Source organism: Cavia porcellus, unplaced genomic scaffold, assembly GCF_034190915.1.
Source record: "Cavia porcellus strain 051 isolate PalLab524CR breed Dunkin Hartley unplaced genomic scaffold, mCavPor4.1 scaffold_40, whole genome shotgun sequence".
In the NCBI taxonomy this organism is placed as follows: domain Eukaryota; kingdom Metazoa; phylum Chordata; class Mammalia; order Rodentia; family Caviidae; genus Cavia; species Cavia porcellus.
Window position 1 is genome coordinate 4,392,429 of NW_026947523.1, and position 14,035 is coordinate 4,406,463.

At 59.9% G+C, this 14,035-nt stretch overlaps 1 protein-coding gene across 1 annotated transcript in view; it reads left to right on the forward strand.

Annotated features, from left to right (window-relative positions):
* Shisal1 (shisa like 1) overlaps positions 1 to 14,035 on the forward strand; it is a 93,122-nt gene that overhangs the window by 21,693 nt on the left and 57,394 nt on the right. The window lies entirely within an intron of this gene.

Consider the following 14,035-nt stretch of genomic DNA (forward strand, 5'->3'; position numbering starts at 1 on the left):
GGGTCACCACGCTTAATGCCGTCCTCCTGCAGATTTCGGGGATCACCATTCTCTGTGACGTCACCACCCAGCTCCTGCTGCTTTGCTGAAGGGATCGATTTTCTCTGTTAGCTTTTCCTTGTTGTTAGTGGGGTTTTTGCCATTTTTTTCAGTTTTTTGCGTGGTATAGTTCGGGAGACAGTTTCACTTCTTCCTTTTAAATTTTACTTTATTAACACGTGGTTGTAATATAACAACCACGTTCCCGGGCCTGGCGCGTGGCTGGCACACCCTAACCCTCTGGCACCCCTCCCTCCCCGCCTTCTATCTTGGGTTCCTTCCCATTTGCCAAAGATCCGTCTCTCCATTTCCGGTCATTATTTTTTATTTTGCTCTTTACACTTTGTTTCCCACGTCGGAAAATCAGGTGATATTTAAAGCTTGCGTATCTGATTTATGTCACTCTACACCGCGGTCTCTATTCAGATTTCTGAATAGCCTGGAGATCACCTTTGCGGGTCCTGTGTCTGCTTAGCTCACACCCTCGTCTCCTTAGTGGGCGCCAGTAAGGACGATCCCAAGCTGGAACTGCTAACAGATTCCAGCCTTCCACCGTTTCTGCGCGTTTCCCTCGGCTGTGTCTGTGCTTACTGGACAGATTTCCAGGTGCCGATTCTCCAGCTGTGTGAGTCTCCTCTCAGCTGGGTCCGGCCTGCTCCGAAGCCTCATTCTGTGTTCCTGTTTTCAGTCATCATGTGTTATAGGTCTAGCTCTTCTCTCTCTCTCTCTCTCTCTCTCTCTCTCTCTCTCTCTCTCTCTCTCTTTCTTTCTAATTTCAGTTTTGCTGAAATGATTCATCTGTTCACCCGTTTCCCTGAACGTACCCCTCAGAATAATGCTGTTTCCTGGCTCCGATAACCCCGATACACGGTCGTTCATTTGTCTGGGAACTCCGACAGAGGACCATTTATTTTTGCTTATTGCCTTCTCTCATCCGCGATCGTTTTTAATGAACGCTGTATAAACTCCTACAATCTCTCCCCAGGGTCGCAGCCCTCTTGAGGGGATTTAGCTTCTGCGGACCGTGAGCTTAGGAGGGGATAACCGTAATCTGGTCAGTCCCAGGCCAGCTCTAGACTGAGCGTTTGCTTTGTGTCTGGTGTGCCCTATTTCTGGGGTACTGCTTTTTGGGGATCCAGCTGAGACTGACTGTGTTTATTGGAGTCTCTCCTTGACAGGGCTACACTTGAATTTTCCCCCCACGATCACAAAGCTGCTGAGATCTGTGCTTAGATTTCTGATCTCTTCAGTCACTTCCTGCTGAGCTATTCTGGGGGAAGAATCCTACGTTTCCCAAAGGGGAGATGCCCAGGATGGCGCCCGTCTTCCCATTTCTCTCCCTGGATGTGGCTCCTCAAGCCCTCGACACCCCGAGGCCCTGAACCCCGTGGCTGTCCAGCCCAGAGACTTCGGGGAGCCCCAGTCATCGGACGCCCTCTGCTTGGCTTCCGGTTTGGCTGCCCGACCTCTTGCAGTGGCCACAGGTCACTCACCACCTCCCGGGAGATCAGGCCGGACACCGGCCCTCCCTTCCCCTGGGACCTGGGCCCTGGGTCCTGGCTGCACGGGTACCGATCCCAAGTCTGCACCCAGGCGTCTCCCGTGTTAGGTGTCATCTGCTCCTTGCTGGGCAGTCAGCAAAGAGGGCAGGGTGGAGGCCACGCTGGCCTCCCTTGGAGGTGGCAGAAATAAGGGGGTCAAGGGATGGTCTCAGGTACCCGTAGGTGGGGAGAAGAGGCTGGAAGGGGGTACGGGTGGCTGGTCCCCCCGAGATGCTGAGCCCATGCCACCCAGCACTCCTCCCAGGCTGGGGCAGCTCTCCCCCGCCATCCTCTCTGTGTGACAGGTCTGTGTCCTTGTCCCCTCCCCCACCGGCTGGACCCTCTCCAAAGGAAGTGGCTTTGCCTTCTGGTCCCACCGCTGCCTCCACGGAGATGGTCACAGATCATCGCAGGGGCACGAATTCATTTTACAGAAATGGGGATCTCCTGAGGGACGAGCTGTGGGGAGGCCCCGGCTCCTGGGACCCAGATCCCTGCCCACTCCAGGGCCATCGGGGAGTGCAGGGCTGGCGGGTCCCCAGGTCCCAGCCCATCTGGTCCTCGGCAGCTGCCAGGCCCGAGCCCAGCTGTAGCTGGGGGATTAGACGCCTCCCGAGGCTGTGCCCAGACTGCTCCCCTGGCTCTTGCTGCCCCTGCAGCCCAGCCTAGAGGCGGGCAGGGGATGGCGGGGGCTGGGAGGGTCGTGGGCACACAGCAGCCTGCAGGGCTGAGGGACAGGCTCCGCTCGGCCTCTCCCTCCGTGCAGAATCTGGACCAGAACAAGGACGACCGCTCCACCCCAGAGCACCGCACCCTCACCCCTCTGTGGTCCGCAGCTGCTCTCCCAGTGACACTGAGGAGCCGGCCCCACGGCTGCTGGACCACGGCTGCCACGCTTTGTCCACCACTGGGCCGGAGCCCCACCAGGGACCCCTCACTCCCGGATCCCGGTGGGATGAAGCCTCCTGGCCGGGGCGGGGCTGGGAGCCCTGGGATGAGAGGCAGCTGGGGTCCTTCGGGGCCGTGGCCAAAGGATACGGCTGCACTTGGGTCCCTGCGAGAAAGAGGTGGGGAAACGGGGACCGGGCAGAGGCTGGGATGCTGGACACAGGGACCTCCGTCGTGGCCACTGGGCCCTATGTGATGTGGAAACTGAGTCACAGGTGCTCCATGAGGGAGGTGGGAGGCTCTGTCCGCTCAGGTGGGTTCCGACACCTCCGGCCGGGTCTCCCATCTGTAAGGTGGTCTGCTCTCACCCCATGACAGCCGTCCGGGATGTGTACCCTCGGGCCAGCGGGGCTGCTCTTCTTTGGGAAGCTCCGCCTGCCTCGGCACTCTGAGTTTCAGGGTTAGAGGTGAATTCTGTGGGCTGGAGGCCTCTAGGGCTGCACCGGATGGTATGAACGCTGCCAGGTATCAGGGGAATTTCCAGGTGGCCCTGCAGACCGTGCTGGCTGCCGCCTGTCCCCTCTGACTGCTCTGGGCCTCAGTGGTTCCCTCTGGAGAATGGGGATGATGATGGGCTCCACTCCGAGGGTCTCGGGAGGGTTCACAAGTTCACACAGAAGCCTTGGGGCAGGCGAGGTGCTGCGTGCTCCAGCACTCCTGGGAGGCTGAGACAGGAGGTGGTCAAGTGCAAGTTCCCAGTCATACTAGGGCACTTAGTGAGACCTGGTCTGAAAATAAAAATTAAACAGGGCTGGGAGGAAGCCCAGTGGTGGAGGAGCAATGGCTTTGTAGAACAGAAAAATAAAAAAAAACACTGAGAAAGAGCTTGCATGCGTCGGGTGCTGGAGGCCTGGGGTCTTACCATTTGATTACTCTAAAAGCACCTCCCGCCTCCCCTCCGTCGGAGGGAAGTCAGAGCTGGGTGCTGGGGTCCGAGTCGCACAGCTGACTCAGGCTGGATCCGTCCCCAGAGCACGGCTGGCCTGTGGGTGACTCCTGCCTGGCCTCACCTGGGACTGGACAGACTCCCTTGTCCTGAGCCAGCAGAGCGCCCAGGGGCAGCGGGAGTCTCAGACACACAGAGTGGCGGGAATGTGACCTGGGAATAGCCCTGGGCAGGGCCTTTCGCCCCCCACCCCGGGCCTCAGTTTCCCATTCCCGTATAGCAGGTGGGGCTCTGTGTCCTTCAGCTGACGCCCTGCACTGCTCACCAAGGGACCAGGCAGGAACCCTTTGGTCCTTCGGGGTCAAGGGTACAGGGTGGCTGGCCCGGGAAGGGAGGTGGCCGGGGAAATCAGCAGGCTCCAGACTCCAGAGCTGGAATGGGGGGCTTGGGCCTGACGCCGAGGTCCCTTCTGCAAGCCGAGGCCTTGGGTCCACACCCACTGGGAGCCACAGGGCGGGGAGCAGCCGCTGGGCAGCCGGGCCTGGGTGGGGAGGAGCCCGCAGGCTGTGTGTGTCCCAGAGAGCCGAGACTCGCTGGGGGCTGGACGTCCTCCTGCCCGTCCCAGGATCCACCCCTGGGGTCCTCCTGGGTGCTGGGCAGAGACCCTGGACAAGCTGGTTTGTGTGGTTCCTCAGGGAACCAGGGAGTGAGCGAGGAGGCCCCTCCTGCAGAGGGTGTGTGTGTGTGGGCAGGTGTGTGCACGCTTGCCTGTGCACCTGTGGCTGAGTACCCCCGTACGCACCGGCACACACAAACACCGGTTATTGCCACGAACTGTCCGAGTATCTTTATTTCAAAAACAGGCCGGAGCTTCGGCAGACCAAAGAGCCTCTGACGGATGCAGCCCTGGGGTAAAGGAACAGCCTCGGGAAATACGGGGTTCTGAGAAAGTGGGAAGCCAGGGTCGCTGGGTGCAGCAGGCCACAGTGACACCCACAGGGCCTGCGTCAAAGTCCCCAATCTCCTGGGAGGAGGGCTGCTCCCTGCACCTGGGCCTCAGTAATCTCATCTGCAAAATGGGAGCTCATGGAGGTGGTTTTGAAGCCAGGGACTCTGGACTCTCACACTCTGCCGCCTCTTCTGGGATGCAGGATGCCTGTCTCAGGGCCACCCAGGACCAGCCCCAGGTGGACACGGACTCTAACAGAACCAGACAGGACCCAGTGTGGGGTTCCCGGATCCTGGTAAAGTGCTGGGCGCTGTCCAGGCGTGGCCATGAGCCCTGCAGAATCGCTCCCACTCCATCCACAGGGGACCTTGGTCACCGTTAAATGGCTTCCCTGCTCCCTTCTCCGGCCACTGGCGCCGGGCAGGTTGATGATCCAGGTCCTGTGTGAGCAGGTCCTCCTGGAAGGCAAGGAAAGGAAGGAGCCAGCGTCACCCCATCTGGATGCCTGAGTCCCACCTGGCCCCGGGGTGGCAGAGGCCCCCCTCCTGTGTCACTTGCCTGGCTCCCAAGCCCACAGCACTCACAGCTAGAAACCAGGTCTCCCACAGCACCCCAGGGCCTGGTGGGAGGGGCAGGGATGGCTCCATAAACAGAGGAGGGCACCCAGGCTTGGGTAGGGCTGAGGGCCTTGCTCCTGGACCCAGAGTTAGCAGAGGTCAGTCAACTACCATACAGCGAGAGCCAGGTTACCTCACTTGTCTCTGAGCTCAGAGCACACGTCAGGCAGTTACATCCATTATCACTTCCCTGCTCCAGGCCTCAGCCTCCTGACCTGTGCAATGGGAACAGTTGGAGTACACATTGCAGGCCTCGGGCAGAAGCGTGACCCAAGGGAGGGTGTGTAGAGGTTCGTCAGGACTGGCATGGGCCAGGGTGGGAGATCGGTGTTGGGGGACAGAGTTGCCTTCTGTGTGGGGCCTGTGCCCTGGAAAGTGGGGGAAGACACGGTCCTGCCTCCCCAGTACCCAGGACATGGAGAAACAGGCCTGGGGACACCGTAGGCCCTGAGCCCAGGAGGAGGAAAGGGAGGAACACAGTGGGTGCCAGGGTGGGAGCAGGGCTTCTTGTGGCGGGGGTGGGGTGTCAGGCCTCACACTGGGCACCTGCGTTGGTGGGACAACCTGGTGTTAATTTCGTTTTTTTTTTTTTTTTTTTTTCGAGACCGGATCCTGCTGTATAATTCATGTTGGCCTTGAACTCACTGTGTAGCTCAGGCTGGCCTCGGACTCCCAGAGATCATCCTGCCTCAGCCTCCTGAGTGCTGAGGTTATAGGCATGCACCACCACGCCTGGGTACCTTTCCTGCATCACCAGTGTGGGAGGAGCCACGCCACCGTGGGGAAGGCCGGGCTCCTCCCCCCTTGCTCCCCTCCCCTGGCTTGGATGTCTTCAGGCGTCCCCAGCCCCGTCGGTCAGCCCGGTCACTGCAGGGCTGGCCTCTCTTAGCCTGAGCCTTGATTGAATTTATTTTCCATTTCCAGCAGATTAACCCCAGCTCTGCTGCCGAGAGGAGCGTGACCCGGGCTCTGTCCTTCTAGGGTAGAAACACCCTCCTCCCTAGGAGATACAGAGAAGCCAGACAGGGGGCCAAGCGTGCTTCCTTGGCCGGTTGCACCAGGGTGGCCTCAGTCCGGCCAGGCCCCTCTGCTGCTCCCTCCCAGGGAGCGATTTTCAGACCTGCCAGGGAGGGGCAAGCTGCTCTGGACCGTACTGCAGGGACCACCGTGTCTCGTGGAACCATTTCCCTTAGTGGAGTCGCCACAAAGCCAAAGCCGCCGTGGTGTCTCTATGCCGGGGCCCTGGAGGGGGCACTGGGCTTCGGGTGGCAAACCCCTGGCTTTGCTCCATCAGGGCAGCAGGGTGCATTCTCGGCCTTTGAGGAAACATCAGGGCACCTCTGGGTGGAGCAGCTTGTGACAGCTCAGCAGGTCTGGGGGGTCAACGAGCTGCCAACCCTGCTTGCCCTGGGTCCCCCATGTCAGCAGGGGCCCCACAGTGGGAACCCTGACACTGACCGCCATCAGCTCCCAGGGGCATCCCAGGTGGGTGAGGCGATGACCTACCCAGGTCACCTGTCCACCAGGCTGGACGTATTTCAGACTCAGTCGGCTTTTTACCAGGTGACCCAGGTCCCCTAAGCATCAGGCAAAGCTGCTGATGCTCCAAAAGCCACTTTCAGCGTAGTGACACGGTCCCTGACTGTAGGCCAGGCTGAGGATTCGGACAGGAGGCAGAAACCGAGTCACAGCTTATACAGCCCAGGCCTGATCGGCAGACAGCTGTGGCTTGGAGACGTTGATCGAGCCCGTGGATGACAAGGACACAAGGAAAACACAGGCTCTACCCCGTGGTGGGCTCCACACACCCCACAGGGGGTGCCGGGGGCGAGCAGAGCCCTGCTCACCTCCAGGAAGGTCTGCTCTGACGGCTCCCTCCTTTCCACCACTGCCAGCCGGCTCGGCCACTTCCCACCCAGAGACACACATCAGGACCCCAGAGAGCCTGGCAGGAGGCGTGGCTGGCTCTGAACCCCTCTAGCTCTGGTCTCAAGGCACAGCCAGCTGCCCCAGCCTAAAGGGTCAGCAGCCCTGAGCTATGGGGTTTTTCTCTCCAGGTCATACTTGGAGAGACTGGTGGCTTCCTGGGGGTGTCCTTGGCCCCAGTCTCCCTCCATCCCAGATGACCCCCGACTTTCAGTAAGCCGTGGAGCCCTGAGTGTGTGCTCCAGCGACACCAGAGTGGCTCAGGCTGGAAGGGGTGGGAGGGGGTGGGAGGTGATGGGGAGACTCCGAGGACAAGGAGGGTGGCTGTGGGGGCCCAGGGACTCCAGGGCACGGTCCCAAGAGGCGTGTGTTCAGCATGGCCTGGAGGGGTGAGGAGGGAGTGATGGGAGGACCAGGGACAGGTGACCTTGGAGCGGCCGGCCGCCTGTGCGGTCTCTGGCCAGGACTCAGGCCTCTTCTGGGGTCACAGTGAGGTGAGGTTCAGCCCAGGGTCCCAATCCCCGGCTGGCTCACCTCCTGGCCCCAGCTGGTTCCGCTGGACTCCGATTCTGGCTCCTGAGCCGGTGAGAACAAAGTCCGGGGCTCCCATGATTGAAGCCGCTTTATGTAACAATATCACGTAATCCGTGGGAAGAGCCGGCCAGGAAACCCCAGAAGTCATGAAAGCAAACCCGGCTGCTCGCTCTGAGAGGGGAAGCCCGGTCCCAAAGCCCAGCAGGAATGACACTGCTCCCAGATCCTCCCTGGCTCCGCCTTGACTGCCTCCTCACGCTTTAATCAGGCGATTTAGATTTACAGCTGGGGCACCGTTGGAGGTCCACACTCCCATGTTCTCTCCACAGACTCTGGGGGCACTGTACCCCAAGGTGGCACCCCAAGACTTCATCCACTTGCCCAGCAGATTGCTACTGAGGACCTACTACAGATCAGCCCCCGGGACCAGCAAGAGCCCAGCAGGCACGGAGCCCACCTTCCCGTCACTGGGACTCCAGATGGAAGGGGCGACTGAGGAACGCAGTGGGTGGGGGATGACACAGTGCCCGGGGGTGATCCTCGGGGTGAGGGAGACAGGAGCCCAAAGGCCTTACAGTACCTGGAGCGGGCCAGCCCAGCCCATCAGCCATGGGACATCTCCAGCTCGAGTGATACAGAAGGGCTTGGCGCTGGGTGGGGGCTGGGGAAGGCTGGGCATCGGGGGCCCACCTGTCCGATGTCCCCAGCACCCCAGCCAGAAGGGGCCTGGTCCTTTCTGGAAGCCGAGGATCAGTTGCTGCTGTGCAGAGAGATAGCCGGGCTCTGGAGACTTTGCTGTGACCAAGTCCTGGCCCAGAGGACCTTGGGAATCACAGGCCTCATGGGGGACCTGAAGAAGCTCAGGATCCTCCTCCAGCTATGCACAAAGAGCCCACCTGTGACTCAGTTTCCACAGAGGGTCACAGCGCACCTTGCCGGGTCCTCATGGCCTCCCCACTGCTCTCCGGTCCTTCTCCAGTGACCACCACCTGCTTCTGCTTGCTGGGCCCTTCGCCCATTGCTGCCAGCAAAGTGGGCCAGGGAGTGCCCACGCTGCTCGTGTGGCTGCCAAGGGGCTAAACTCGGGACAAAGACCGCGGCTCAGTCATGGTTTCGGGGGAGCCTGTCTGTAGAGGCCGTTTAGAGGAGGGGACATCCAGGAGAGGGCAGCGGCAGAGGAGGCAGCACTTCCTGCTCCCATGCCCGGGACCCTTCCTCGGGCCACACAAGAAGTGGGGGCAGAGCTGCACCCCAATCCAAGACATGTGCAGCCACCTTTCCAGGACGACCCACTGCGCCCGAGGGAGGGAGACGCGCTTTGGCAGCAGGCGATGGACAAGAGAAAAGGAGGAGGGTCTGGGTTATAAATCCCCCTGGAAGAGCTCCCCCGCCGGCTCCCCAGGCAGGCTGCCCAGAGCGATTCCTGGAATGAGGTGCTCGCCCACTTCACCTCGTTCAGTGAAAGCAACCTTGCTCCTGGTCCCGGTGGGAGGGCTTTAAGTGGAGGCCTTAATGCAGAAAATGGTCCTCGTTACATCGATTCCATTACAGCAAAAACCCTGAGGCTGCTGGGTACCGGGAGGAGGCCGGATGCAGGGAGCTCTGAGGAGTTCCAGGTAGTCCAGCAGGGGAAACCGCACGCTCCCTCCGTGGGTCCACAGGAGGACTGGGCGACTCCTGCCTGCAGCCAGCATGGCCCTGGGCAGGCCCCGGGCAGGGGATGAAGAGGCCTGACACAGCTCAAAAAGTACCCAGCCCCCATCGTCCCCGCCCAGCAGGAGTGGATTTCCCACCCAGCGCTGTGTTTCTCAGAAGCCAGGCCCTAGAGGGCCAGCCCTGACCAGGCTGCAGAGGCCAGCAGGAGCTCAGGAATCACCCGAACGATCTGTCCTGGCCAGCCCTTAAGGATGGAGGCCTCAGGCTGTGTCCCGAGCCCTGCCAGCAAAACGGGGTCATGGGCCTTTGCTGCAGGCTCGGGGACCTGGGCACAAAGACCCCAGAGGGCTACGCTACCTATCTCTTCCTTTTGGGGTGTCACCATGGGTCCACAACCCTCCGGGCACTTCAGGGGTCAGGGCCACCCTGGCCACACCCATCCAGCCAGAGACGCAGATTCCCTCAGCAGAGCAAACCATGCTGTGAACCTCACCTGTGCAGGATCCAGGCTGTGCGCATCTTTGAATCACTCCACCCACCCACCCCCTTCCGTGGGAAAACTCTCTTCCATGAATTCCGTTCGTGGTACACAAAAAAAGTTGGGGACTGCTGGATAAGGTTAGCCCAGCACTGTGATTCTGGGGTGCACACTGACCCCCGGGGCCTGTGAATGACTGTGATTTCTCTGGAAAGCAGAGGTCCGGTTATATTTGATTGCCCCAAGGAATGGGGAGCTCTCTACCCGCACAGACCGTCCATGTGGACGTCTCTCCCTGCTCCTACGCTGGACTTTTCCTCTGAATCCACCCCCGATGGTCCCCTGCAGGCCAGCATGGCCCTTGGGTGATGAACAGGGCCATTGTGCGACCTCCCAAGCCTGGAGTGAGCACACCTACTGTGTACTCCGGCAGCTCCTGCTAAGGGCCACACTGCACATATCCCTTGCACCAGCTGCTTGATATGGGCTGCTGCCCACTTTACACAGGAGAGGTCTGGGGGACTCCTCAGGTGGCCTGTCTAGGATTGGTCCCCAAGTTGTCTGGCTGAATCTGCAGCAGTTCTGAGCTGTTAGACCCCCCTGCCTCTGCACATGGAAACTGGGGGAGGCTGAGGCAAGAGGGTGCCCCTGGCACAGCTGGTGCCTGGGGGCACAGGATCTGAGGGGGGGTGAGGGCCATCCTGCTCTAGCACCTGGGGAATGAGATTAAAGGTCACCCCCGAAGTGGTGCAGCCACCCCCTCCCTCCCTCCCCCGGGAACCGCAAGGACGCAGCGGCTCTGGCTCAGCACATTTGAAGATGCAAATTGTCGCTGCTCCGCTCCTCTCTCTCACACACAGCTGGCGGGGTTCGGCCCGGTGCCCAGAGATGCTGCAGCAGCTGGCCGCACTGCGAGGGGCCAGTCCTGCCCTGGCACAGGCAGGGGAGGACAATGACGGGACGTCTGCTGTCCTAGGCCATTCTTAGCTCCTCAGGGTCCAGGGAGGAGGGCAACAAGGTCACCCTACTGTCCCCGAGCTAAAAGCAGCTCAGATGTGGGCATGTCCTGTGTGTGGTCACTCAGAGAAGCAATGCCACCACTTGTCCACCATCCTTGGGCAAGAGGACACTTTATTAGTAATAACTGTAGCCAAACCCTCAAAGCACTTTAGGGCTTTACAAACGGGGGTGACTGCTGTACCGGAAGCCAGGGGGACACCAGGCCTTGCAGTGGGGTGGGGAGAGGGCTGCACCCTGAAGGAGGCGGCACAGAAAACCATCCGGGACGTGGGAAGAAGCTGTGGGGGACGCAGGGGTCTCCGGTGTGTACGCAGCAGTCCACCACGTGACGCTGAGCAGACCCTTGTCGGTTGTGAATAGTTCCTCTCCCATCACTGCACACAGTGCCCCCCACCCACAGTTTAAAGGGGGAGGCTTCCACGGGGCTTGAGGTGCAGGGGATTCAGTCCACAGCTGGCTGCCTCCAAGGCAGGAAGGCTTAGCGGAAAGACCTGGCGGGGGAGGAAGGCTGCTCACATCAGGGCAAGAAGGACAGAGCAGAGACAGTAACATATTCTCCCGGGTCACAGCGGTGACAGCTCTTCCAACCAGATCCCACCCACCAAGAGCACATTCAGCCAGAACTCAGCACCGCGTGATCCGCTCACCCACAGGGCCCTGCTGCAGAACACGTGATCTTTGGGGGGCATCTTAGATCTGAACCTTAACGATAGATGTCAGAGAGCCAGCTAGGAACTGGGCAGGGCGGCGACAGGGAGAGAGCTGGGTTTTGGCAATCTGCACGGAGTGATGGTCAATATGGGCCCTTGCTGGTCAGCACCCGGCTCTCGGAAGAGGCCTTCAATCCCCAGATCTGCAGCTTCCTCGTCTGTGGATTCAGTATTTGAAAAACATATCGCATCTGTACCGAGCGTCTATGGATTTTCCACCATCACCCCTTACACAAGGCGGCAGAGCAAACATTTACACAACACTTGCACTGCGTCCATTATGACGAGCAAGGCAGGCAGGATTTAAGGTGCCTGAGAACCCTTAGATTTTGGTATCTGTGGAGGTCCTGGGACCAGCTCCTCGAAGAGGCTGAGAGGCAGGTGACTGCCTGTGTAAAATGTTTCCAATCATGCCTGATATCTCAATAAATAGTGACACAGGAAAACTATTTTTACCACTTTATTATCGTTTTGCAAACCTACCTGCCCATCATTCACTCATTAGCCCACCACCTACTTCATACACCCATTGTCTATGTGTCCTTTACACACTTATTCATCATCCACCCTTCCACCCATCCACCCACCCATCCATCCACCCATCCATCCATCCACCCATCCATCCACCCATCCATCCACCCATCCACCCATCCACCCACCCATCCATCCATCCATCCACCCATCCACCCATCCATCCACCCACCCATCCACCCATCCATCCACCCATCCATCCATCCACCCATCCATCCATCCACCTACCCATCCACCCATCCATCCATCCACTCATCCATCCATCTATCCATCCATCCACCCATCCATCCACCCATCCATCCATCCACCTACCCATCCACCCATCCATCCATCCACCCACCCATCCATCCACCCATCCATCCATCCACCCATCCATCCACCCATCCATCCACCCATCCACCCACCCATCCACCCATCCATCCACCCATCCATCCACCCATCCATCCATCCACCCATCCATCCACCCATCCATCCATCCACCTACCCATCCACCCATCCATCCATCCACTCATCCATCCATCTATCCATCCATCCACCCATCCATCCACCCATCCATCCATCCACCTACCCATCCACCCATCCATCCATCCACTCATCCATCCATCCATCCATCCATCCACCCACCCATCCATCCATCTATCCATCCATCCACCCACCCATCCATCCACCTATCCATCCACCCTTCCGTCTATCCATCCATCCATCCATCCATCCATCCACCCATCCATCCCCCCACCCACTACCTGTTCCTGTTCACTGTTACCCTTCACCCACTCCTCCACACATACCACCCCCCCACCCACTGGAAGCCAGTTCACCAGTACCTCTCAGGAGACTTGACTCTGGTGGCGAGAACCTGCAGTGTGGCTGGGAAGGCCAGGCCAAGCCAGAGCATCATCTGTTAGAACAGCAGCATCTGTGCTAAAGGCCAGAGGGAAGCAGAAAAGGCAAGGCCAGTCTGAACAGACGCGTCAGGCGGGCTTCCTGGAGGAGGCGAGCTTTCACCTCCAGGTTGTGAGCTCCCGTTGTGAGTTCCAGGCCCTCCCGACCCCAGCTGCTCAGCTGACTTGCCCCCCTCTGCCGTGCCTTGTCATCTCCTGGGCTGACGTCGCCCTGTTTCAGCAGTGAGCTTGTACAGTCTCACTCACAGTTCCAGAAGAATAACAAACACTCTGCGATAGAGCCTTTGGGCCCGTGGGGTCCCAGGAGGCTCGGCCCAGAACCGGGCGGGGCTGGCAGGTGGGGAAAGGGCTCTAATTGCAAGCGGAATTAATCACAGCGTCTTGCCTAAAGGGCTTCACACATCATTATCTGCCGTGGGAAGAGCAGCTTTGCCCAGGGTCTGGGGAGAATTAATTAAAGTGGGGTCTGCGGAGCTGGAGGGTGGGGTGCGAGGCCGGTGCCAAATGTGCCCATCAGTGCCAACTGCAAATGGGGACGGACTGGTGCCCAGGAGACCGAAGGCCATAAGGGCTTCCTGCTCCCCCACACACCCAGGTCTGCGTGGTCAGAGGCCCACCGGAAGCTGGAACCCAGGGAGACGTTCGGAGAAGCTTCCGGAAGGGAGAGAGGGCGCGGTGGGAGCACACAGGCACGGAGCTGCGGGACAGTGTCTGGGCAATGCAAACAGCACCAGGGCACAGTGGCAAAGAGGCACAGTCTTGGGAGGTAGGTGGCAGTGGGGCCGGACTTCACCCAGACCCGGTAGGGCGCCATGGAAGGATTTCCAGGGAGGCAGCAGCGCTGGCATCCAGAGAAGCCACCAAAGGGCAGGAGCTGGGGGCCAGAGGGGAAGAGTAGCCCTGTGGGGTGAATCACCAGGACCGCCTGGCAGGACCCTGTCTGAGACCAGGAGGAGCCCGAGCTTCCGGCTCTCCGTCGGGCACACACCTGCCCTGCCCCACCTCCAGCACCAGCCTGGCTGAGGCCTTGGCCAAGGTCACTGTGACCCCACCCATGTCCACCCCGCTGCCCGCCCTCCTCGACATGCCGGGCTCTGCCCCTCGGGGTGCAAGCCTTTGGCCTCAGCGTGCTGTGGGGTGGGCGGGGCGACAGTGGCCTCCTCCCGGGAGTGGGCACAGTGGAGCCATAGTTACAAGCATGTGCCACGCCAGGGCATTTTGTTAGGCCACAACGTGGTGGCCCCAAACTGGCCTTCTTCCATCCTGTACTATTCCTGAACGTGGGAGTCAGAACAGTT